The 25459-nt window shown below is 33.7% G+C and overlaps 1 long non-coding RNA gene across 1 annotated transcript in view; it reads left to right on the forward strand.

Moving 5' to 3' along the window:
- LOC116575192 overlaps window positions 1-21334 on the forward strand; it is a 69556-nt gene extending 48222 nt beyond the window's left edge. The window contains exon 4 of the long non-coding RNA XR_004279648.1: window positions 21302-21334. This is a non-coding gene — a long non-coding RNA (uncharacterized LOC116575192). The remainder of the gene's footprint in view (window positions 1-21301) is intronic.
- Window positions 21335-25459: the final 4125 nt, after the last annotated feature.

The following is a 25459-nucleotide window of genomic DNA, read 5'->3' on the forward strand; positions in this document are numbered from 1 at the left end:
AGATTAAATTATTCTTATCTTAAAAATACAAAGCAGATATCTTATAACATTCTATTATTTAATTTTTAATAAATAAAAATTATTTATAAATTGCTTTTTCCTGTCACAGCTGAGATTTTCCTGAATTCTAAAATATTGTACTTTTAACTCTTCAGTTGTAACAGTAATTACAATTCCTATTAATATAAATTTATCAGAACTTTTAGTGCTGAAGCAATTTTGCATAACATTTTACTACTCAGTAAATATTTTTAGGCATTCAAATAAGGTTATAAAAATACTGTCTTAATCTTCTTTAACTAGAACCACATTAGGAACAGTAGTGGTATTTTGGGAAGATTTCAAACTTAAATTTTTATTCCATCTGATAACCTTTGTCAATTGTTTGGAAGAAAACACAATGAAAAATTATTTCTCAAGCTTCATTCATACTGTTGTCCTTGCTTTAGCACTCAACCATCAGACCATTATAAGAAAGTCTTCTAGGGATGTGCCATAGTAGCTATTGTGTGGCTTCTACTCAACACTTTGGTTGAGAAACACTGGCTAGCTTATTTGCTTAAAAAAAATATAGAAGGTGTTGTTGAATCACTATATTGCACACCTGAAACTAATACAACATTGTATTGACTACACTGCCATTAAAATGATAAAATTTCAAAAAAAGAAAAAAGAAGGTAGATTTTTTTAAAAAGGTAATTAATGTAAATGTAAATCAGTATTAGGCTAATTGTTTCTTTTCATTAATTATCGGTTTCTTTTTTTTAAGATTTTATTAATTTTTTGAGAGAGAGAGAAAGAGAGCACAAGCAGGGGAAGGGGCTAAGAGAAAGAGAAAAGCAGATTCCCCACTGAGCAGGGAGCCAAATGGGGTGGGGGTTGGGGGAGCTTGATCCTAGGACCCCAAACTGAGCCTAAGGCAGACTTAGCCAACTGAGCCACTCAGGCCCCCCTCTAATTACGAGTTTCTTGAAAGTATCTTGTCTCTTTGAGTTCATTGAATTATTTTCCTTTCTATGCACTGATCTTTTATTATATGCCAAGTACTGTTTTAAGTACCTAAATCTGTACCTGTACCTATACAGAGCATTAAATAATCATGCCATGTGTGAGAAAATTATATGCAGTAATTTTACAGATGAGGAAATTAAGGATAATGTATTCTTGTACTTATTTGAGGTCTCAAAGCGCATGCTAGGGATGGTGTCTGAATCTAAGACTAATGTAACACCTGTTTTCTTACCTTCTGTAATATATTTTGACAATGATATATGAAAAGAAAACTTAGTTTTAATATATTTAATTAAACTCATTGTTTTCTTTCCTTTTTGGTAATATTTTATTAGTAGATACCTGTAACCGTACATATATACAGGCTCATATATATATACATACACACACACACACACACACACACACATATACATTATTCTGAAATGTTGGCAACTTTATTTAAAATGCATACTGCTGGTTGCTACTAGTGATTATTGTAGATAATTAAATTATAATTTATTCAGCTTGAATTATCCTGATAATGGTAGAGTTGCTAAAGGAAAGTCTGTTGCATTTCCAAAAGCTCACAAGAAAATTGCCATGCATTTTGTCTTATTTCACATCACTGGCTAATCATAAACAAACAGCAATTTATCTATTAAATTCTTTTACTTGGCCAGAATCTTGTAACTGCATCTTTTTTCTTGCAAGATATTTTTATCAAGACTATATGCTTTTAGAAATTGTATAGCAGGAGTCTGGAACATTCAATCAATTGCATTATCAGCAGTGTACATATGATTAAAAATTGTTCAGTTGAACTGTGGAACGATTTATTCTTTATATATTTACTAATAATAGCTATGTCAGGAGCCACCACTTAACAGAGGGCTTTCTATGTTCCCATATCTTTTCCTTAAAAACTCACGTAAATAAAAATTGATCAGCTCAACCTTTCTAGTAAGCACTCTTAACAGAGAAGTTAGTGGGTAAACTTAAGTCTTATAGATAAAAATGAGACTAGTTCTCTAACCACATGGATAGATCAAGCGAAAATGATTATGACCCTACCAGTTAAAAAACCCTACTCTTTTCATATTATTTGTTTCATTTATATCAAACATCCCCTTAATGTATAAATGTTATATGCCAGACTCTAGAAAACTTGGTAGTAAGGACACAGCAATGAACAAAATGAAAAAAAAAAAATCCCTGCTTTCATGAACTTAATATTCCAAGAGTGGAAATAGACACTGAAACAAAACAAAACAAAACACCACATGTATCATATGGTGATAAATGTTATGAAGAAAGCGACGTTAGGTGAAAAATATACTTGGAAGTTGTCTTTTATATAGGGAGATGAGTAAAGGTAATGAGGTGCTCTCTAACAAGGTGACATGGAGCAGAGAACTGAAGGAGGTGGGGGAGGTACAGGGAGATATCTACAGCATAAATGCAAACAGAGGGCAAAGGCAATCCAATCCTCAAGGGTAGTCAAATTCCACATGTTTAAAGAATTGCACGGAGGCCTGTAACAGAGGAGGAATTGATCATGGATTAAGTCTGAATCAAGTCTGTGGTCAAATCACGTGAGTCTGTAGGCCATCAAATCAGTAGGTCATTAAAAGACTGGATTTTACTCAGAGTGACATGCAAGGCACAAGAGCAATTTGATCAGATGAATATTTTTACTTGACCCTTACTTCAAGAATTAATCTGGATGCTTTGTGGAGAATGCAGTGCTATGGAGGAATGGTATAATATGAGAAGTACACAGATTTGGTTATGCTTTGATGGTGGACCTAGTGAGATTCACTGATGAATTGATGCAAGAGGAAGGGAGAATTCAGAGATAACTTTTAGGCCTGAGAAAAAGGATGAAAGGAAATGTGATTTACTGAGAAGGGGGAGACTCTAGTAGCATCAGGTTTGGAAGGGAAGATTGAGCATTTGGTTTTAGACATGTTAAATTTAAGATACCTATTGAACATCCAAGTATAGAGGGCTAATAGGAAATTAGATATATGGATCAACATCTGAGCTGTAGATAGGGAATTTTCTGAGTCATCAGTTAGATGAGTGGTACTTAAAAGCACCAAACCCAATGAGATCACATAGTAATTGTAAAAGAACATAGGAAAGAGGCCAAGAACTGAGAGCAGGGCAACCATACCATTTAGAGATAAGGAAGATTGGAAAGAACCTGCAAGACTGAAGAAATGACTTACCAGGTAGAAGGAGAATCAAGAGAATGTGTACTTTTCATGAAATTTTAAGGTACTTTAAAGTAATATATATATGATGTATTGATAAAGTAGAAAATTATTGAGGGGTGCCTGGGTGGCTCAGTGGGTTGGGGCCTCTGCCTTCGGCTCGGGTCGTGGTCCCGGGGTCCTGGGATCAAGCCCCGTGTTGGGCCCCCTGCTCTGCGGGAAGCCTGCTTCCCTCCCCCACAACCTCTCTGCCTGCCTCTCTGCCTACTTGTGATCTCTGTCTGTCAAATGAATAGATAAAATCTTTAAAAAAAAAAAAAAGAAAATTATTGAAACCTAGCCATTGAATTTAGCTGTGTAGAGTTCATAGTGACTTTGATAAGAGGAGTTCTAGTGGAAAGATGGAACTCAGTATAGCTTTTGTTTTGTTTTGTCTTATTACATCTGTGGTCCTACTTTAATATATTTATGTTTTCCAACTTTATTGAGGTATTATTGACAAAAATATTATATACCTAAGGTATACAATGAGATGTTTTCATAAAATTTACATTGTGAAATGATCATCAAAATCAATCTAATAAACATATTCATCACCTCATTAGTTACCATTTTTTGTCTATGTGTGGAAAAAAAAAAGCTTAAGATCTTCTCTCTTAGCAAATTTCCATTTTACAACACATAATTACTTACTACAGTCACTGTGCTGAATGTTAGGTCTCCAGAACATATTCATCCTATAGCTGAAAATTTATACCTATTGACCCAACATCTCCTGATTTTTCCCACTCAACTCCTGGCACTGGCAAATACTATTCTATTTTCTGTTTCTATGAGTTTAACTTTTTAGGCTGAACATATGAGATCATACACTATTTGTCTTTCTGTGCTTGTCTTATTTCATTAGCATAACAACCTCCAAGTGGTTCATCCATGTTGTCACAAATGTCAGACTTTCCTTCTTCTTTAGGGCTGAATAATAGTGAGTGAGTATGTGTGTGTGTGTGTGTGTGTGTGTGTGTATAAAATTTTCTTAAAAATTCATCTGTAAATGGATACTTTTATTTATGTATCTTGTCTATTGTGAATAAGGCTTCATTAAACATGGGAATACAGATATCTCTTAAAGATAATACTTTTATTTCCTTTAGATATATGCCCAGAAAGTGAATTTCTCAACCATATGGTGGATCTATATTTATTTTTTTAGGTGTTTTTTTTAAATTTTTTGAGTAACCTCCATACTATTTCTATAATGACTATACCAAATTAAATTCAGTGTACCAGGGTTTCCATTTCTCCACATCCTCACCACTTGTTATCTTTTGTACTTTCAATAATAGCCATTCTTGCAGATGTGAACTGACATCTTTTTATGGTTTTAATTTACATTTCCCTGGTGAAGCTAACTGCACATATAGCTCACAAATATTTCCCTCTATTGTGTAGATTGCCTTTTCATTTGCTGATTGTTTTCCTTCTTCTTCAGAAATATTTTAGTTTTATTTAGTCCTGTTTATTTTTGATCATTTTCTCTGTGTTTTTGATGTCATATTGAAGAAATAATTGTAAGGATTAATGTCAAAGAGTTCTTTCCTTATGTTTTCATTCTCAAAACCATAGTTCATGGTTTTAGGCCTTAGACTTGAGCCTTTAATCCCTTTTCAGTAATATTTGTGTATGGTGTAAGAGTCCATTTTCATTATTTTGCATGTGTATATTTAGTTTTCCAAATACCATTTATTGAAGGTATTTCAATAATATTTTTCCTGTTGTATTTTTGTAACTTTTGTTGAAGATTAGCTGATCATATATGTGTAGGTTTATTTCTGAGCTCTCTATTCTGTTCCATTAGTCTGTGTGTCCATTTATGTGAGAGACATACTGTTTGAACTCTATAGGTTTGTAATATAGTTTGAATCAAGAACTCTGATGCCTCACTTTGTTCCCCTTTTTAAAGATGAATTTGACTATTTGGAGACTTTTGTGGTTCCACACAAAATCTAATTTTGTTTTTGTTTTTTCTATTTCTGTGAAAATTCCATTGACATTTTTTTAATAGGGATCACATTAATCTTATAGATTGCTTTGGTTAGTATGAACATTTTAACAGTATTAACTCTTCTAATTCATGAATATGGAATGTCCTTCCATTAATTTGTGTCTTCTTCAATTTCTTTTTTTAGTGTTTTAGTTTCAGTATTCAGATCTTTTACTCCTTTGGTTAAATTTATCTCTAAATATTTTATTAATTTTGATACTATTGTGATTGGTATTGTTCTCTTTTCTTTTTTAGATAGTTTGTTGTTAGTATATAGAAATGACTTTACTAGTGCCATCTGCCCCTGGGCTTTTCTTAGATGTTTAATTGCTAATTCAGTCTCCTTACTTGTTACTGATGTGTTCAGATTTACTATTTTTTTATTTTTTTTATGATTCAGTCTGGTAGGTTGTATATTTCTAGGAATTTACCCATTTCTCCTGGGTTATCCAATTCATTGGAGTATAATTGTCCATACTACTCTTTTATGATCCTTCATATTTGTCTTTCCTTTTATATTTATAATGCTATTTATTTGAGTCTATTTTTTTTCTTGGATAGTCTACCTGGAGGTTTGTTAATTTTGTCTTTCAAAAATCAACTTAGTTTCACTGATCTTCTCTATTTGTTCTAATCCCTGTCTCATTTCTCCTCCAATAGTTGTTATTTCCTACATTTTTCTAATTCTGGGCTTTGTTTGTTCTTTTTTTTTTTTAGTTCCTTGAGGTTTAAAGTTAAATTATTTATTTGAGATCTCTTTCTTTTTTAATGTAGGCATTTATCACTATAAACTTCCTTCTTAGCATTACTGTTGCTGCATCCTATGAGTTTGCATATGCTGTATTTCCAATTTCATTTATCTCAAGATATTTTTTTATTTCCCTTTTGATTTCATCATGAATGTGTATGTTGTTCAGTAATGTGTTGTTTAATTTCCACTTACTGTTAATTTTCCAATTTTCTGGCTATTACTTATTTCTAGTTTCATACCATTATGGTCAGAAAAAATATAGTTGGTATGATTTCAATCTTAAATTTGTTAGGGCTTGTTTTACAGCCTAATATATAATCCATCCAATAGAATGGTCCATATCTGCTTAAAAAGAATGTATATTCTGCTGCAATGTTCTGTTTATGTCTGCTAGAACCATTTAGTCTACAGTACAATTCAAGTACAACATTTCCTGGTTGATTTTCTGTCTGGATGATATATTCATTGTTGAAAGTGGGATATTGAAGTTCCCTACTACTATTGTATAGTTGTCTGCTTCTCCCTTCAAATCTGATTGTATTTGCTTAGTATATTTAGGTGCTCCAGTGTTGGGTGCATATATAGTTATGATTGTTATACTTTCTTGATGAATTGATTCTTTTAACCGTATGTAATGACTTTTTTTTGTCTCTTATAGTTTGAGTGAAAGTCTATTTTGTCTGATACAAATACAGACGCCTCTGCTCTCCTTTGTTTTCCATTTGCATGGAATATCTGTTTCCTTTCCTTCAGTTACTGTTTTTTTTTGTTTGTTTTTAGTTTTTTGTTGTTTTTTTTTTTTTTAAAGATTTTATTTATTTATTTGACAGACAGATCACAAGTAGGCAGAGAAGCAGGCAGAAAGAGAGAGGAAGAAGCAAGCTCTCCGCGGAGCAGAGAGCCCGATGCGGGGCTCGATCCCAGGACGCTGGGATCATGACGCGAGCAGAAGGCAGAAGCTTTAACCCACTGAGCCACTCAGGTGCCCCTCCTTCAGTAACTGTTTATGTGTGGCTTTAAAACTGAAATGTATGCACCATATAGTTGCAGAATAGTATGTAGCATATAGTTGGGTCTTGTCTTCATATCTACTCAGTCATTATATGTCTTGACTAGATAATTTATTCATTTACAATTAAAGTAATTATTGGTAGGTTAGGATCCCATTTTCTTAATTATGATCAGGTTGTTTTATAGTCTCTGTCTAATTCTCTTGCTGTCTTCCTTTGGGATTTGATAATTTTCTGTAGTGATATGTTTTGTTTCTTTTCTTTTTGTATTTTGTGTATTTGTTATAGATTTTTGCTTTGTGGCTACCATGAAGCTTGCATAAGATGTTTTGTAGTTATACAAATTTATTTTAAGCTAATAACAACTTAACTTCAATTGCATACCAAAATTTTACACTTTTATTACTCTTCCCACATTTTATGTTTCTGATGTCACAATTCACATTTTTTAATATTGTGTACCCATTAACAAATTATTAGAACTATAGTTATTTTTGATTCTTTTGTTTTAAAGATTTATACAAGAATTAAATTATTTATATAATACCTTTACATTATTATTCTAAATTTGACTAGATATTTGTTTTTATCAGTTTTATACTTTCATATGTTTTCATGTTACTAATTGCCATTTTGTCATTTTAGCTTGGGGAAGTCCTTTTACTATCTGTCATAAGGCAAGCCTAGTAGAGATGAATTTCTTCAGCTTTCGTTTGGAAAAGTCGTGATCTCTCCTTCATAGCTATAAGGCATTTTTAGTTAAAGTATTAGTTAGTTCCTTAGGAGTTACTTTAACAGTTAGTTAAAATATTCTTTGTTGGCATTTTCTTTTTCCTTTTTTCTTTCTTTTCCCTAGCAGTTTCAGTGTGTCATGCTACTCTCTCCTGGCCTGCAAGGCTTTTGCTGAGAATGCCACTCATAGTCTTATGTGTATTTCCTTGTATGTGATGAGTTGCTTTTCTCATGCTGATTTCAAATTGTTTCTTTTTCTTTAATTTTCAACATTTTGATTAAAATGTGTCTCTGTGATGTCTTTTTTTGATTGAACCTGTTTGGAGATATGGGGTGTATGTACCTGCACATCCATATTCATTGTGTTTAAGTGAAAAAAATGCAAACAGATTTTTAAGCGACTTTATCAAGATATATTTTTCATATCACAAGATAGATGGTAATTTTGAGTTTTGAGTTTTGCTGTAAATGGGAGCAAAGAATTGAAGAAGTAGCTGGAATAGAATATGAGAAGAGGGAGGTTTTTAAAATTCATTTATATTTATAATTGGAGATATTTTAGTTTGTATATATGAAGACAGGAATGATCCAAGTCATGTATACTGAGAGAGAAAAAAATGCCAGTTCGGTATGACCTAGAAAGGATAGTATACAGGAATTGAGACATTAGCCTTAAGTAGGAGTAAAAACAAGATCCTTTATGACAAGAAAGAAAGGTAGCACATGTAGGTAAAGGCACAGGTAGGTTGGGGGACCAGGTGGTGGAGCTTTCCTAAAGTCTCTAATGATCAGTTCCATTTCTCAGGGAATTCCAAGTAAAGCCATTAACTAAAAATGTAAGAATGTCTATGTGGGAGTGGGAGAGGTCTCTGGAAATTTTATTGGAATGGAAAAGATGTGAAGTGGTACCCGGAAGAATGAACTGACTAAGAAAGTGATTGTTAAGTAACAGTAAGGGTCCATCTGAAGTTAAAGGTCATAAATTTAAAATAAGGCTCATCAGCACAGTTGGACATTTTCTGCAGTCATAATTGGAGGTAAAGATACAGGTTCAGAGTAGGAACTAAATTGGACTTAAGCAGGTGCTAAGCCAGGTATGGCTTGCCCAAGTTGTGCTAGAGAGTAGGGAGGAACACAGAAACTGAGAGTATCTCTTAAGGGGTAATTACCAAGCTATATCATGGAATATAAACTGAGTGAGAGGGGATGAAGATCCTGCAACAGAAGAGAAACAACAGAAAGCTTGAAGCTTAGAGCTCAAGAATGTAGAAGGACTGATGTGGTAAATGATTTTATACAGGTGTTTCATGTATGGAAAAAAGGCCACATGTTGGCTATGGTTCAACCTCAGAAAATATGCTTTCAAGTTACCTAGATAATTTCTTTCTTTATTTTTTTTTAAATGTATATGAATCAATTGATTTTAGTGATTGCTATTAAATAATAATCTTTGCCTGCATTATAAATCCTACTTTTTTGTGATTTTTAGTGGATGGGGCTACTTAGGTTGTATGTGAGAAATCAGTAGTTTTTACATCTTTCAAAAGTAAGTGCATTTCTGAAAACAGTAGGGTAACATGGAACCTATTGTAATTATTTGCAATAGTGTTGAGTAGCACATTCAAAATTTATGCAGCAGAAACTTTTAGCTTGAATGAATTAAAGCTTTGGATTTGAAAACCTGTCTGTTTCTTAATATAATCAGATATGTGAGTCTTTATAAACTTTCTTTGCTTTCAAAGGCAAACATAACTAATAATTCTGTAAAGGTCTTGAATAGTTCCAACATCTGTTCTTAGTTTACTATAAAAACCATGTCTCTGATCTCATGTGTTGAACTACTGTATGTTTGCCACTGTCTATTTCCTGTGAAAAAATACGTTGAACAATAATAGCTTTTGTTCCTAACGTTCCAACCACTAAAACAGCTGAACAAATAATATCCATGCTTTCATTTGGAATAATTTATTCCATGGTACATGTTTATGCAGAGTCATTGGGCTTATTGGATGTTTCATCATTTAAAAATCAAATCTCAGAATTTTAGACTACTGAAAACTCCAGTCTAATAGTTTCCTCATGCTCATAGTAATTCTCTTAACAGCATTTCCTTCCTAATTCATCATCTTATTTTGTGTATAGTTTGGTATATATGAGTAGAAGTGGTTAAAAATCCCCTTTATTAACAAAGTTAGTGAAAGTTTCCATCCAAGGCCACACATTTTGCAAATAACATTAAAAGATTAAATAATTTGGCATTTAAACCATAAAAAATAACTCTCATTGCTCTTTTGTTACCTAAAGAAATAATAACTGTAGATTTGTACTGATATAAATTTTAATACATTTGTCTTAGCTCAACACACTCCAGATGACTTAACATGGGCTGAGCAACAGAGAGGGAGCCTAACTTCTATTCCACAAAGTATCTTATTACATAAACTTTACAACCCCAGACATGGAGTAAGTCATGCACTGATTAAATAAGACAAATAAAAACACTGTTTAAAAGGAAGGAAAGTAAGTTACTTAAAAATCAGTTCTAAATCATTTGCTGCGGCAACAGTTTGGATTTTTATTTTTTTTTGCATACAAAACTCTTCTATTTCTAAAAATATAGGAATTATAGTTTAGAACTTGGTTACCATGACATCCTATTGGAAACTAAAATCTGCAGTCAGTCATTCAGCTACCTAGTTGATCCAATGCCTAGTAACAGATTATCTAGAAAACTCAGGACACCTTATGTTTTCAATTTACATTCAGACCTTCCAACCTGAGTAAAGTGATATTAACTTCAATTTTAAGGTTTGAGTTTCGAATACCAGCATTTGAGAGGTTAACATTTCATCAGAATTCAGGGACTTTAAGGAATAACCACTTTCTTGGCTGTAGTATATCCTAATTCAGGAAACAGTGGAATTATGCCTATGTTAGTTTGCTAGGATTGCTGTAACAAAACAGCACAAACCTGAGTGCCTCAGAACAAAAGAAATTTATTGTCCTACAGTTCTGGAGGCAGGAAGTCCAAAACAGAGTGTCAGCTAGGCCACGGTCCCTCTGGAGGTTCAATGGAAGAGTCTATTCTAGGCCTCTTTCCCAGCTTTTGGTAGTCATTTGGCTTGTGGAAGCTTTACTGCAGTCTTCCCATGGCGTTCTCCTTATGTGTATGTCTCTTGCTGTGTCCAAAATTTCCCCTTTTATAAAAACATGAATCATATTAGATTTGGGTTCACCCTGATGACCTCATTTTAACTTGATTATCTCTGTAAAGGCTGTCTTCAAGTAAGGTCATATTATGAGGTACCAGGAGTTAGGGGGTGGTGGAGACACAGTTTAATGCATAACAATGGCTTTTTATTTTGGCAGCCAGTTTTGTCATAGGTATGACAGAGATACTCTGTGCAACTGAATTGTTTCCTCAACAATGTAGCATTCTTAAACTTGTTTTGCTATATATTTATGATTAGTAAAGTTTTAAGAGTCTAATCATTGTAACTTACAGACAGAGACAAAAATATTTCCCACAATTATCATATGCCTTAAGGAAATAATTTAATAACTATTTTACAAATACAGATTCAGCTTTGAAGCTCTCACTGGATACTGTAACCCCTTTCCTTATCCTTGAGGTGAGGATAGAATGTTTCCTTCAACTTAGCTGTGAATCTGTGCTTGAATCAAGCTTTCTTCTTTAGAGTGAGCATAGCTCTAATTATTTATGTCAGCATAACAGCTAAAATTCTAGTAACTCCATATAGGCAATTACTGGTGGCTTCACTGTTAGTACACAATTAATTTTATTTTCCCTATGACTTGTCAGAAAATTTAAGTAGAAAAGGACCTCAAATATTCTACATAGCTGAATAATATTATCATGTTCTCTTTTCACTATTTTCTCTACAATCAGAAGTTGATTTTATATACACCTTACTAAGTCATTGCAAGGTTTTCTTTTACAGCAAGGGGAATTAATTTAATTGAATATAATCTTATAGTCAATTGATTTTAAAATACTGCTATATTTACTTATTACCAATTTCTTTGAAATCCTTGTAATTCTTCACTCAGGCACAGCTTCCTGATAAATAAAATAAATTCCTTTTTCATGTTCATATTCAAAAACAAATTTTTGAGGAAAAAAAAAGCTGAAAGGGTCTAAGTAGTATTTAAAATCGGGTCTAAGTAGTATTTAAAATCTTAAGTCACCTGTAAGGTAGTTTTAATATTTATAAAGTTGGGTAGTTGCAAGAATCTATAAGATATTCTGACTTTGTATAAAAGTCTGACATTGAATGAAAACTCCCCAAACTATAAATACTAGTGGAATATGCTGCATGATACATTTTCTGAACTAGAATAATGACAACTAACACTTGTTTAGTACAAATCCTGTGCCAGCTTATGCTACATGCTTTACATTTTCTTTTAATTATTTTCAATTAACATGTAGAAAAATTTTACCCTAATTTTAGAGATGAAAAAACATGGGCTTAAACTGATTGAATATCTTTTGAAGGAATACTTCAGTAAGAAATGGGGGGAACAGATTTTGAGTCTAGGTCTGCTGACCCTAACCAATTCACATGTTGTCTCAAAAATACAATTTTCCAACAGTTGGACCTACTTAACTTAGTGGTATAAAATTCTGCTGCAGGATGTATTCCTATAGTTCCAGAGTCACTAGAAATACACACAACATGAGACAAAATAGAATAAAGCTATACACATATATCTTGCTATCTGCTAGTATTGTCAGAATGTTTTATATATGAGAGAATGAAATTTAAAAAGTTTTGCTTATGTATTCGATTCTGTTCACTTTCCTTTTTCATTGTATTAATTTCAATTATATTCTAGTGTAAACTATCTTATTTTTAAAAGTTCTAGTCACAACTCATTAACTGTATTTCAAAAATCACTATGAGTAAAAAGTTTGAAAATCATGCAATTAAGTGATATTCCTCTCTGGGAATCTTTGATTTAGTGATGCATATGTGTACACACACACACACACACACACACACACCCTTATTTGTACTTTTGGATTGGGAACACTGATGCTCACCTGGTAATCTACCAGATGAAGGTGCATATACATTTGTTATTGCATCTCTTTTCTGCATCCTGACTCAACATGGTACGTGATAGTGAAGTTGGAATCATTCTGCTGGTGTGTAAGCTCCCTTCTGTAGGAACTGGAGATTCCAAGATTACGTAGGGTCCTCAGAAGCATATGATGGGGGAACCGAATTCATTTTCTCTTATTTTCTGTCTTATACATAGTTCATTTATTCATATAAGAAATATTCATTGAGTGTTTAGTATATGCAAGGTGCCGTGGTAAACACTTGAATCTCTTCAATAAATAAATGCAGACATGAGCTTTGCCCTTGCTGAGATTATAATCTATATTTATAATAATTTATACATAATCACACAAAAATACAAAAATCCAACTTTTTATGAAATACTTGAGAAAGATTCTTCTGCTTTCAATAAGTTCCTTCTTCCCTCCCTGCCCCTCCTTCCTCTGTTAAATATTGGGAATGAAACAATGTCTAGTAGGTAAATGTAAAAAAGTTACCAGAAGTATCTCTCTGGAGAAAAAAAAAGTGTCCCCTCCCCTGACCACTTCATATATACATATTACATATGTATATTACATATAACATATTACACTGTTTTTAGGGAAAAAAGAAAAGGAAAGAAGGGATGAGGGAAGAAAGGGTAAACATTGTCTCAATTCCTGCGATCAGTTTCCAAATACAGTTTTGGAATACAGGCTATCTGAATTTGAGGATTTCCTGCAAAGCAGCTTTGCAAAGCATAATAGCAGTGACCAAATTTTCAGCATATTTGATTTATTTGATACATTAATTTTGTCACAAAAACTAGACATCTGCACCTTTAGTTTTCCTGAGGCAAGTAGAGCAATGTAGATTCACAGGACAAAATAGATTTGCTACTCTTGTTCTTTTCTTGAACTGATTATCCCTATTAAAATAGATTCTCCTTAAGTTTCAGTCAACCTTCCAGTCAGTGATGGTTTTCTTGAACAGTATTGTCAGGAAGCTCTGACTTTGATTTAGATTTTGAGCTTTAGTGTCAGGTTGAGTAAGGAGTTGATTGAATTATTTCATTTCATTTCTAAGGTACCATTTTTAAATGTCAAATCATTGTTAGATGCTAGACCTTTCATTGTATTTTAAAAGTGTATTTCAGCCTACTTTTAAAGAAAAAAAATACTCCCTAAAATATTGGATCAATAGGACCTAAATGATGGACATTTATGCAGTTGCATCCAGTTGTCTGAAAATGAGACCTATGTTACAGCTGTAGCTAGAAATCACCCAACCCTCCTACATAGCTACTAGTCTACTTTTCAGTAAGTGGTATGAAGAGATCTCTGGTGATTCTGATTTGCAGTGGTAACGTCCTCAAAATGCATCCCCGTATGCTGAACAATGCATTTACTCTTAGAGACATAGACATTTTGTAAAAGTTAAAAGTTAGTCAAACAATCAGATTTAATACATCACTTCCTATAGAATAACTTGCCTGGATTTAAATATAATTTCTTGTAAATTTCATGTTATGTGAATGTATCCCTAGTCAGGCGAGAATTCAGTTACGTGATTTCTTCTCTTTTTTCATCAAATGTCTTTCATATGATAGATCACAACAGTGGAAGGCTCAGTGAGGGTGAAAGCATGATGTTTGATTAAACACTCATGTAGGAATTGTATAGAAGCACCAACAGAAAGCAGATGAAAGCAGATATTGAACTATGTGTAACAGCAGTATATAATATTAAACCATGTTTTAGTTCTCTTTCATGTAGTATTATTGTACAAACATAGTCTAGAGTAAGGTTTTAGGGCTAAAAGCTTGGGCTTTGGGGCTAATTGGACTATTCTCTCACATTAGTTTCATGCTCTTGTGAACTATTCCCCATTTATGAAAGCCAACATTTCCCCATTTATGAAATGTAGGTATATCGCAAGAATTAAAACAACATTAAATCACATAATTTAGAGTACCTTGCTGTGCCTAGTAATCAACAAATAATAGTTCTTTTCCACTCTCCCTAGATTGTTCGTAACTTTTCACTTTAACCCAAATGTAGATGAGCTAGAATAGGACTAATAGTAGTACTAATTATCACTGACATTCTTCAAAGTTCTGTGGATTGTGAGAAAAGACCCTCCCCCATTTTTCTTTGCTTGTGCTTTACCCAAAAGGCTCCAGACATCTAACAGGTCTCTTATTCTTGGAGCCACCTACATGTCCCCAATGCCAGTGCTACCCAGTGCCCTCCAGGAATGATGTATTGCTTGAAGTTTTATTTTAGCAAGTTCTCATTTTTTCTGACGGCCCTGCTTCTTTTGGCTTCAGCATGCTATCCAGATCTTATTAGGAATTCTTCTATCATCAATTTTCTTCATAAATCTAGCTCAGTGGACCTATTTTATATCAAGTAATGTTTAAACACTAGTGGACTGATTGTGTTATAGGATTCATTAATCTTGCCAGGTTGATATTAATAAATGCCTCTAGGGTATTAGTTTTGTTTGGTATTAGTTTTGTTAGGTTTTTTTTTTTTCTTTTTTCTTGAAAGACTTAGCATCACTCTGGATTTGGATATCTACAGAGTCTTTAGCCTGAGTATCCAGTGGTGGTGAAGGAAAAAATTGGACCCTAAACATTTGCTTCTTTGGATTCGATGTTGGAAGTGCTTAAAAAATCTAAATGGTAGGTCAAACACTTAATTAGCAATGAGAATTTGTTGGAGCTATTTTTAGAAATTGTTAATATGCCATAGAGAAGAAGAAATCATTGACCCGGAATCCGTTTTCAACATCCACATTATTTGCTTGTCTTCTTGATTTTCTTCATCCAGTGTGCCCATTCAGGTCTCCTGCCGAGATGACAAAATTTATTTACCATATTTACTCCTTTTCTATTTAAAAAAAAATGTCAAATTGTGGAGGACCTTATTATTTATTCTTTTTGACAATTAGGCTGTGGATCGTAATAGCTTCCATGTATGTAGTTATATTATTTAAGGCAACATAAACTGGTTTACAATTATATACATGAATGAAATACTTTAAATGAGGAAATATTCATGAATTGAAACCTAACAATCTAACTTCTGAAGTTTTTATTTCAGAGAAACACTAAAAAAAATAAGTATTCTACTCAAAAATGTATTGAAACATTATTTTTCTACTGGTGCAAATTTGAAATCAACCAAGATGATGCATGCATATAAACAAAAACTGGAGAAAACCATAAAAAAATTTTTTAAAGGTGATTTTACTGTGTGGTTAGATTATAGTTGTTTCTTTGTTCTCTGTTGTGTGTGATATTTTCCAAATTCCTTTCTAAACTTTTATAGCTATATGAGAGAGAAGGAGGGAGAGAGAGCAGATGCATGGGTGCATGCTCCGCATCATTTTTCCTGGAAACCATACTCATTTCCCAAATAAATTCAAGAATGCCATTATTTATACATATGGTAACTAAAATTCAGTTCTAAAAATAAGACCTGATATTTAAATGTTTATCTTTGTGAAGTTTTATTTTAAAATACCAGGCATCTCTGAAAATAGTGAAGGTTAGAACTGACCAAAATGATTAAGCAAGTTTAAATTTATTCCCATGATAGAATTCAGCAAATATATCCTCAAAGTCATGGAATACACTTGACTCTTTTTAAGACTGATTGCATCTTCGTCATGTAGCTCTGCAATATAAACATAGAGACCATAATGATATAAAATGTCCAAGCATTCCACAACAAAGTCAATGTTATATACCATTTTTATAAAATCTTAAATTGTCATCACAATATGAATACATATAAAAGTTGAATAGAAAGGTAAAAATTGCTAGTAAAATGCAGTTGTGTCCTTTTACCAGCAGATCATTACCATCCATGATAGTAAGCTAATGGTAGCAACTTTCATAAAAATAATAAATTTTATTTTCATTGACTGCTCTTTCAAAATAAACCTTATTAAAATCCTCTGCAATTATTGTTCATGCCACATTGGACAATAGGCTTTTGGGAAACAATTGACAAATTGAGAAATTAAACACAAGATTTTGCATTTTTACTACTTAGTTGAATAATTTTTATCATTCTTTAAATTTAATTGGATATAAACAAATCCAACTCCATATTTTTACTATTGAGATTTTTATGGAATAATATCATCAGAGTAAAATTAAAAGAAAAATACACAATCTTTTGCTTACTGGGTATTTACTATTTATGAATTTAAATGAGACATTGTCTGCAACATTAATTATTTTAATACTGAGAGCTTCTTTATAAAATATATTTTTGTAATATAACATCACTAATAAGTCTCACTGTTTTTCCATCTGTCCAAGTGCAAAGCGGAATTTGCACAGAGACCAGATTCTAAACAAAGTGCAAAATTCCCTTTAGTTTCAGAGGATACACATTGAGGTGAAGTTATATCTGGCTTAGTATTAAGAATGAATGACAGAAATCCATAAATTCACAACATTCACACTACTTTCAAAAGATTTTGAGGCACGGTTTGACAATTAGTGAAAATTAGAAAGGGAAATTGCTCTCAGTTAAGCCTATTTATGACGTCTTTTACACACTCTCAGAGCCCACATTTTGAAAATTATTCTAAGACGTCTCATTTTTCTTATCAACTTAATGGATAAATCAGTACATGACCTAAATTATTCAGAACTTGGATATTTACTGATCACTTTATATACATTATCTTGGTTAGCCTTCTCAACAATCATGTAGATGTTGACTAAGAGCCCAGTTGACACATTAGGAAACTGAGGCTTTGAGGCAATGTATAACATACTGAAGACCACTCTGTTAATAAACGATGTACCAGGACTGGATTCCGGTTATACCTGACTCCAGAACCAAAGCTTTATGCGTCTTTTGCTATGTAGCAGAAGAATATTATGTAGGAGTCTGGACATGTAAAATATCCTAACAATAGAACAATTCAAAAATTGTATATCAATATTTAAAAAACATGTCATTGTAACCTATGAATAATAAATGGCCTCTCATGAAGGCATGGCGTGCATGATGCAAATCAGACCATGATGTTGAAGGAGTACAAGCCACGAGATGAGACAGAGGACTGAGCTAGACTGCATGTGGTAGATTATAATGCAACTATTGGTGGCAACTTTGTGTTGTAACAATTTCAATTTTTTTTTTAAGATTTTATTTATGTATCCGTCAGAGAGATAGAGAGTACAGGCAGGCAGAGAGGCAGGCAGAGGCAGAGGGAGAAGCAGGCTCTCCGCGCAGCAAGAAGCCTGATGCGGAACTCGATGCCAGAATGCCGGGACCATGACTCGAGCCGAAGGCAACCGCCCAACCGACTGAGCCACCCAGGCGCCCCAACAATTTCAAATGTAATGAAAGGAATTAATGGCATGAAGGACATTAACTACTGAACAACAAAAGTACTGTAGATTTGCAAACTGAGGGGACAATTTGCAAAGGAAAACCATCACAAGGCACTCAGATGGTTCCAATGGCTATGTTCAGAAACTTGGTATCTGTATTTTCTCATAAGTCACTTTAACATGCTATCTGCTGCTTAAAAAGATTTCCCATACATCAAAAATGACTGATTTTTTTAGTCATTATAAATCTTTTTTTCTTTGACATTTTTAAAGAAATGAGAACAAATTGCAAACTTATTTTCTACAAAAGAATCCATAAGTAAAATGCATTTAAATTTAAATAACTAATGTGTTAATTTTTTTTCTATTTCCTATTTTGATTGATACAATATGTTTACCGAAGTGTTCAATTATCTAATAAAACATTTAAGGTGTTTTAAAATATTTTATACATTATACATTATATCAATTTATATTTATAAATATGTATATTTCATTTAAAATAAACTTGTTTATTAGCATATCTCAAGTTCCAGTATGCTAAAATTCCTTTCTTTTTTTTGGTATTATGATATCCAAACATAAATAGTATGAATCTAGAACAAGTCAGTGCCTAGCTGTTTCAGAGAAATGGCCTTCTCTTATACCTCCTTCTGCCATCAGTTGGTTATCTGTGTATGAGTATAAGGATCAGTTTTCTCACAGCTTTTGCCTACATGGAAAAAAGTAGGCAGCAGAGGGTGGCACAGAGAAAGTCTGTGCCAGGCTCGATGGACCAAGGTTTGATTCATTTACCTTCCCTACTGACTAGCTTTACACTAAGAAGACCACTTACTCGGTAAGACTCAGTAAGACCACCCTCCCAGAAGGCTATCTCATGGTGGTAGTCATCATCAATGACTCATCAATGACATCAATGATGATCATCTCATCATTGGAAGAGAAGAAGCAAGAGATTAAAATAAGTGTTGTTTTGAGGTGCCTGGGTGGCTCAGTTGGTTAAGTGCCTGCCTTTGGCTCAGTCATGATTTCGGGATTCTGGGGATCCTGGAATTGAGCCCCGCCTGGGCTCCCTGATCAACGGGAAGTCTGCTTCTCCCTTGCCCCTCCCCCTATTTGTGCACTCTCTCTCTCTGTCACAAATAAATAAATAAACTCTTAAAAAAAAGAAAGAAAGAAAGAAAGAAAAGTGTTGTTTTAGGGTGAGGATTACTGGTAGCATATTTTTCTTTTCATCATATTTTCTTTAATGTTATTATTACATTTATTACATTTATGTGTGTGTAATTGAAATGCAATACACACCCACCCCCTACTCCATCACCCTGCTAGACCCCTATGAGCTCCCAGAATCTATTTTATTTTGAATGTGTCGTTAACTCTGATACACAGGATCTCTGCAAGCAGGATACCTTATGCTGACAACCAGTTATGCTGTATCGCTCATATTCAAAGAATACCAGCAAGACTTGACTGACTATGAATATCTTTTCTGGCCATGTCAAATTTCTGGCCATTTCAAATTCAAATTCCATGGGAAAATGACACATCAATCAACATATATTTATTACGTTCTCTAAGCAAGACCTAAATAAATCTTGTAGCTTATTAATAGTATCATAGGCCATAAAACTAGGTAGCCAACATGAGATAGGGCAAGGCTATGAGGTAATGGGACATAGGATGTTAAGCTTTCATAGGACTCTAAGAATCAGGAATATGAACCCTACCTGAATAAGACAGGCCAGGTGGTCCACTACCAAGTGGAGTCCTGGGTAATGTTGTTGATAACTGTTAGACATTGCTGAGGAAAACAAAGAAAAATAAAATGTTTATGACACTACGTTGGCAATAATAATAAATGCTTTAGGGGCGCCTGGGTGGCTCAGTGGATTAAGCCGCTGCCTTCGGCTCAGGTCATGATCTCAGTGTCCTGGGATCGAGCCCCGCATCGGGCTCTTTGCTCAGCGGGAGCCTGCTTCTCTCTCTCTCTCTGCCTGACTCTCCGCCTACTTGTGATTTCTCTCTCTGTCAAATAAATAAATAAAATCTTTAAAAAAAAAAAATAATAATAATAAATGCTTTACATAGAATTTTGGCTCTAAGCTAAATATACTTCTGCTGGGTACATTATTTTATAAACATTATTTTTATTTTTTATGACTCTCTGAAGTGTGGATACTTATCTTCATATTAAAATGAGAACATCAACATGGAGACTTTAAGTAACACATTCAAAGCCACACAGCTAATAAATGCTTTTGTCATGTCTTCTCAGAGTCCCACCTACTCCTCTGTACTTGTTATTCATTTACTCAAGACCATACGTTGAAATTTTCATGGTGATTTTCTTTAGGTAATTTTTTTTTATTCCTTTAGGCAAAGTTTAGGCAAGCTTCTCTCTCTACTGGCCCTGGTGCTGTGTATATCATCACTGACCCCTTACGCTTCCTCATTATTTTTCTGGTATATTTAAGAAGAAACCTCAACTAAGACACATGATCTAGAACTATATTTAAGTGCACAAAATATCTGGAAAAATTAATACCCCAAAGCGATGTACATGTGGTAGAAACACAGTTGGGTTCCATGATGCACTGTTTTCACGTTATGATTCATTCCATAATAACTCACTGTGAATATCTTCATTTATTTGTAACAGTTAAGTGTTTTATCCTTCTGATTTAGTTTTGTGTTCTTCCTATCAGAAACAAAGTGATACTTTTATTCAATATGTGTTTGTGTTTGACATCCTTTAGTTTTCTTCGGTAGAGAACATAGAGATTTTCCATCATAAAATGAAAATATCCAAAGGATTTCATCATCCGTATGACAGCTAGACTTAATAAATCCAACTTACTGAAACTCCATGCACTAAATATATACATTTATTCTTTTATTGCCAGGTTGAGATAATTTATTTTCTAATTCCATTCTTTCCATGTCCCATTTCTCATATCCATGGATTTCTTATGATATTCTTTTTTTCTTTTCTCTTATCTCAAACTAATGGCCTTATTGGGAAAATCCCAACACATATCTTCCCTTTTTGTTTTTCATTTGATCATGTTCCTTTTTTCAAAATCCCATATAATCTAAAATAATACATTCTTTCCCCATTTAGCTTTCCAGAAGTTTACGAGCCTGAAGGCCCAAGAGGTCCCAGGTAAGATCATGGAAAAAATATTTGCACGTAGAAATTTATGTGATTTACAAATCAATACAAGATATGACTTCAGTAGTAAGAATTAGCTTACTAATACAGATATCTGGGGAATAGAGGTCCTGTAGTTACTGCCTAGCTGCTTCCCTATGGATTTTATGTAGAGTAAGAATTCTCCGTTGCCCTGTCAAATCAAATCACCTACACAGACTTTTTGGCAGTGAAGGATAGGTGGGCATGGCAGTATTAATAACTGGAAGAAAAACATTCTTGGTTCTCATTCAAGATCATAAAGATATGCCGTTAAGCACACTGTCTTCCCTCTCTGTCTCAGCAACACTGTAAAGCAGAGTATGGTTACATAAGAAAAGTATCAGAAAAATTAAAAACCCCAGATTTTTGTAGCATTTAGGACTGAATGATTATTCAAAATATCAAAAATTTCGGTATTTTGCAAACAAGGACACACACCAAATTAAATCTATTTGGTAAAATTGTCTTCTGAGGTAGATATAATCCCTTTGTGATTATTAAAACCATAGCAATGGTAGTGTTTTTCAGAACACAGACCGGAATGAAATAAACACATAATCAGTCGCTTTAAATGGTAATGTTTTCAATTATTAAGCAATTAACAATCCTTCATTTACAAAACGGTACCTTTAAGAACCATTTTTTAAGCATCTCCCTTTTTTGTTTTTCTTTGTTTTGAGAAAGAGATGTGCTTTGATAAACTATATAAACATATTTTGTGTTATTAAACCTTAAAATTATATGCTTGACAGATAGCATATAGTTCTCTCTGGGGCTTTATTGTAGTCTGTGGAACTTATTAGTTATGATTTCATTGCCAGTGGCAAAACACAGAAGGTTCTATAAATTAAAACATTTGGCTATGGCTATGGGAAATTCTTCATGATGAGCAGGGGTTGGAGGTGGGGGTGGAAACAAACCTAACTGTTTTAATTCAAAAAAGAAAAATAAAAATCAGTGTGTACTGAATTTGTGCTACAGGTTTGTTTATTGCAAGGATTGAACATTCTAAACAATGTGGGAATTGCAGTAATTTTAGAACCAGTGTGGATAAATTTACTAGTTAAATCACAATGTTTACCAAAAAATGTATAAAGCAGTACCCCTTACTTAAAGCAGATGCTAGTAATCCAGATAGTGGGCTGTCAGTTAAAAGGAGCAATGACTTGGCTGTTCTTCTTGTTGACTCCCTTTGCCAAATCCTACTATTTATTATTTTTTTAATAGCAGGTGGCCTGCTCTTCCCTGTCATCCTCAATGTTCACAATCTCCTCATTTCCATTTGATGTTTAATTCATTTATTTCATTGGAATTGACAAATATGCATTCCACCGTTGACCCATATAGATGAAGCCCACGTGATTTTCTGAAGTAAACGAGCTTTGCCCACTACGGTATAGGTAGTCGATTTCACGCTCATTTGTGTTATATTAATATACAGTTCGGTTTAGGCACACATTCCTATGACTTTAAATGTGTATACTATTAATGGACCTTACAGCTTTATGCAGGATAAAAATGATCAGGATTAGGTAATTGGATATAAATTATTATCAATGTGTAAATAACAAGGACACGTTCGAATGAACTACTGATACCTAATTAGTTAAACTTGTCTAATAATTATAGAATAATCATGGCTCTCATCAGCAACTGTTATAAACTGTTGAAATTTGATGCAGTAGAGCTTGTATAAATTTGCACTTGGTTAAAATAGCTGCGAACTGCAGCAAACAGTTTTTGGCACACGGGACTGGTGGCACTTCTCTGGTCACTGTAACTGCATGCCTTTTGTCCTTCACAAACTGCAACTTTCCCCTTTTTGTGTTTCCCCTCCCTTCCCCCCACCTTCTCCTCTTTTTGATGTTTGCTATCCTCCTTCTCATCTTTATTAGAATTTCAAACACCCTAGGTATCCATGTGGCTCTGCCACTAAATTCTGAATCTAAAGCACCTGTATCTTTGAACGTGGTTTTCATAAGCTTAGAAATATTTATGCACCTACGTTGTTTTTCAAATTCTATATTAAACACACAGAGTGTGTGTTTAAATTAAATACTTGACAATAGGTTGGCATCAATTAGATTATTCTTTTTTTTTTTTTTTCAGGCCATAAAAAATTAGAAGTACTTGCTGGTCTCTTCCCTTACCATAGAGTTAGTCTTCATACAGTTCATATCCTCTGTGATCTCTTTCTGAACCTCAGCCATAAATATCCCTTCCCTAGCCTGAATTCACCTGCCAGAAACTTTTAAAATCATCGCTTCTTACCTGTGGGGAAATGCACACACCTACACATCCACTCCATGTATTCTTAGTCTTTTTATAAATAGAGGAGTGGTGAAAATTAAGACAAAAGACATTAATTGGATTTAGTTGGTATGCGGAGCTGCATTGTCTGAAATGTGGGAGTGGGCATGATAAAAATTTTCAATGTGTCCTAGCTTGCCGTTTCTAAAGGGCTTGCAAATATATTTATCTCACTAAACTGGAAAAACGTAGCAGAAATTATATCAACTTCTTTCACCAGTGCATTGACAGCTTCAAGTAATATTCTTTGCACAAAGCTCTCAGAACATACGTCAATTGTACAAATGGATCATGGATATGGAATCATTTTGTTTATTTTGTCAAAAGTATTTTGGTACTTTTTAAGCATCACTAGATTCCTGAGGAATCTATATTAATAAAAATATTGAAATAAAAGCATGGGAAATGAGGAAAAAAGAGCAATAATGTGTGTGGTGGAAGCACAATGTGGATAGACAGTAGTTTTATGGTTTCTCCCGATTGATACTTTGAACATTAAATTGTTGGCACATGATCTTCAAGCTCATTAGTTCTAACATGGTAATAGTACAGCTCAGAAAACTAAACCTCAGAGACGGTACATGATGTTTTCATTTAACTATTTTTCTATTACCTACCTAGTTATTAAGCTAGTTGCAAATGCCATGCCAAGAAGGATTTCTTGCAAACCAGTTAAGCAGTCTTTCATATTGCTAGCAACCTGAGTAGAGATAGGAGGACCGTAGTAGAGTGGAATAAACAATTAATTAAAATTGAAGAACTTAGAAAAATACTATCTTTATCATTTACTAACAAGCAGCTCAGTTCTACTCAGCTTCAGTTTTCTCTGGGACAAAACTAGAATTATTCTATCTATCCTGGAACATTAGAACAGATAGAGTCACCAAGTGACATACTCTCTATGAGAGGGAACTGAACTCTAGAAAATACTTTTTAATTGGAAATACATTTGAGTCTATGCCAAAAAATAAATTCCCAAACCAAATCCAATTATTTAATCATCATTTTCTACTTGGGCATTTCTCTTATTTAGCATGTGGTCATTCATAGGCAAATACTAGACCCAAACTATATACCAAACACAGTAGTCAATACAGGAAATGTAAGTTGAAAAAAAAAGTAAGTTGAAAAATATATAAGTTGGTCTTGTTCATAGTGTATTTTACTTGGCTAGGCTGTACTAAAGTCCCACTGCTTTAGCTAACTTTTCATAGTCACAGATAATACTTATAGGATCATCAATGCCTTATAATTGGATGAAGAAGTTATAGAATGAGCAGATATTTGAGGTGGAATTCAAACTTGATTCCTGCTTTTTGCTTAAGCCTCACAGGTAATCCTTGACCAAGTTCTACCGGCTCTAAGCTCTGAATAAATCAGTCTCCTTTTCCTCCCAAACTCTACCACCTAATCAAGATACTATACAACAACCTCCAAAGTACAATGGTCTATGCTTCACCTTCTGACCCCTTACACACCATTCAGCACAAAGAAGTCAGAGTAATCTTTCTAACAAACAGGTAAGTCAGATTACTGACAGTGACTTCTGGCCCTTCTTCAGTGTCCTATAGGGCCACAGGTGATCTAGCTGCTACCTTATTCTCCAAATTTATAATATACCATCTGAATTCAGCTTCACTGGCTTCCCTTATATTGCTTGAACAGATTCCCTTATTTTCTATTTTGACACCTATACACTTGCACTTATCTCTGCATGAGTGTTGTTTTACTAACTCTCTGCATGGCTGACTTCATATCTGAGGTTAATTTCTCAGT

Source organism: Mustela erminea, chromosome 16 (genome assembly GCF_009829155.1).
Source record: "Mustela erminea isolate mMusErm1 chromosome 16, mMusErm1.Pri, whole genome shotgun sequence".
Lineage (NCBI taxonomy): Eukaryota > Metazoa > Chordata > Mammalia > Carnivora > Mustelidae > Mustela > Mustela erminea.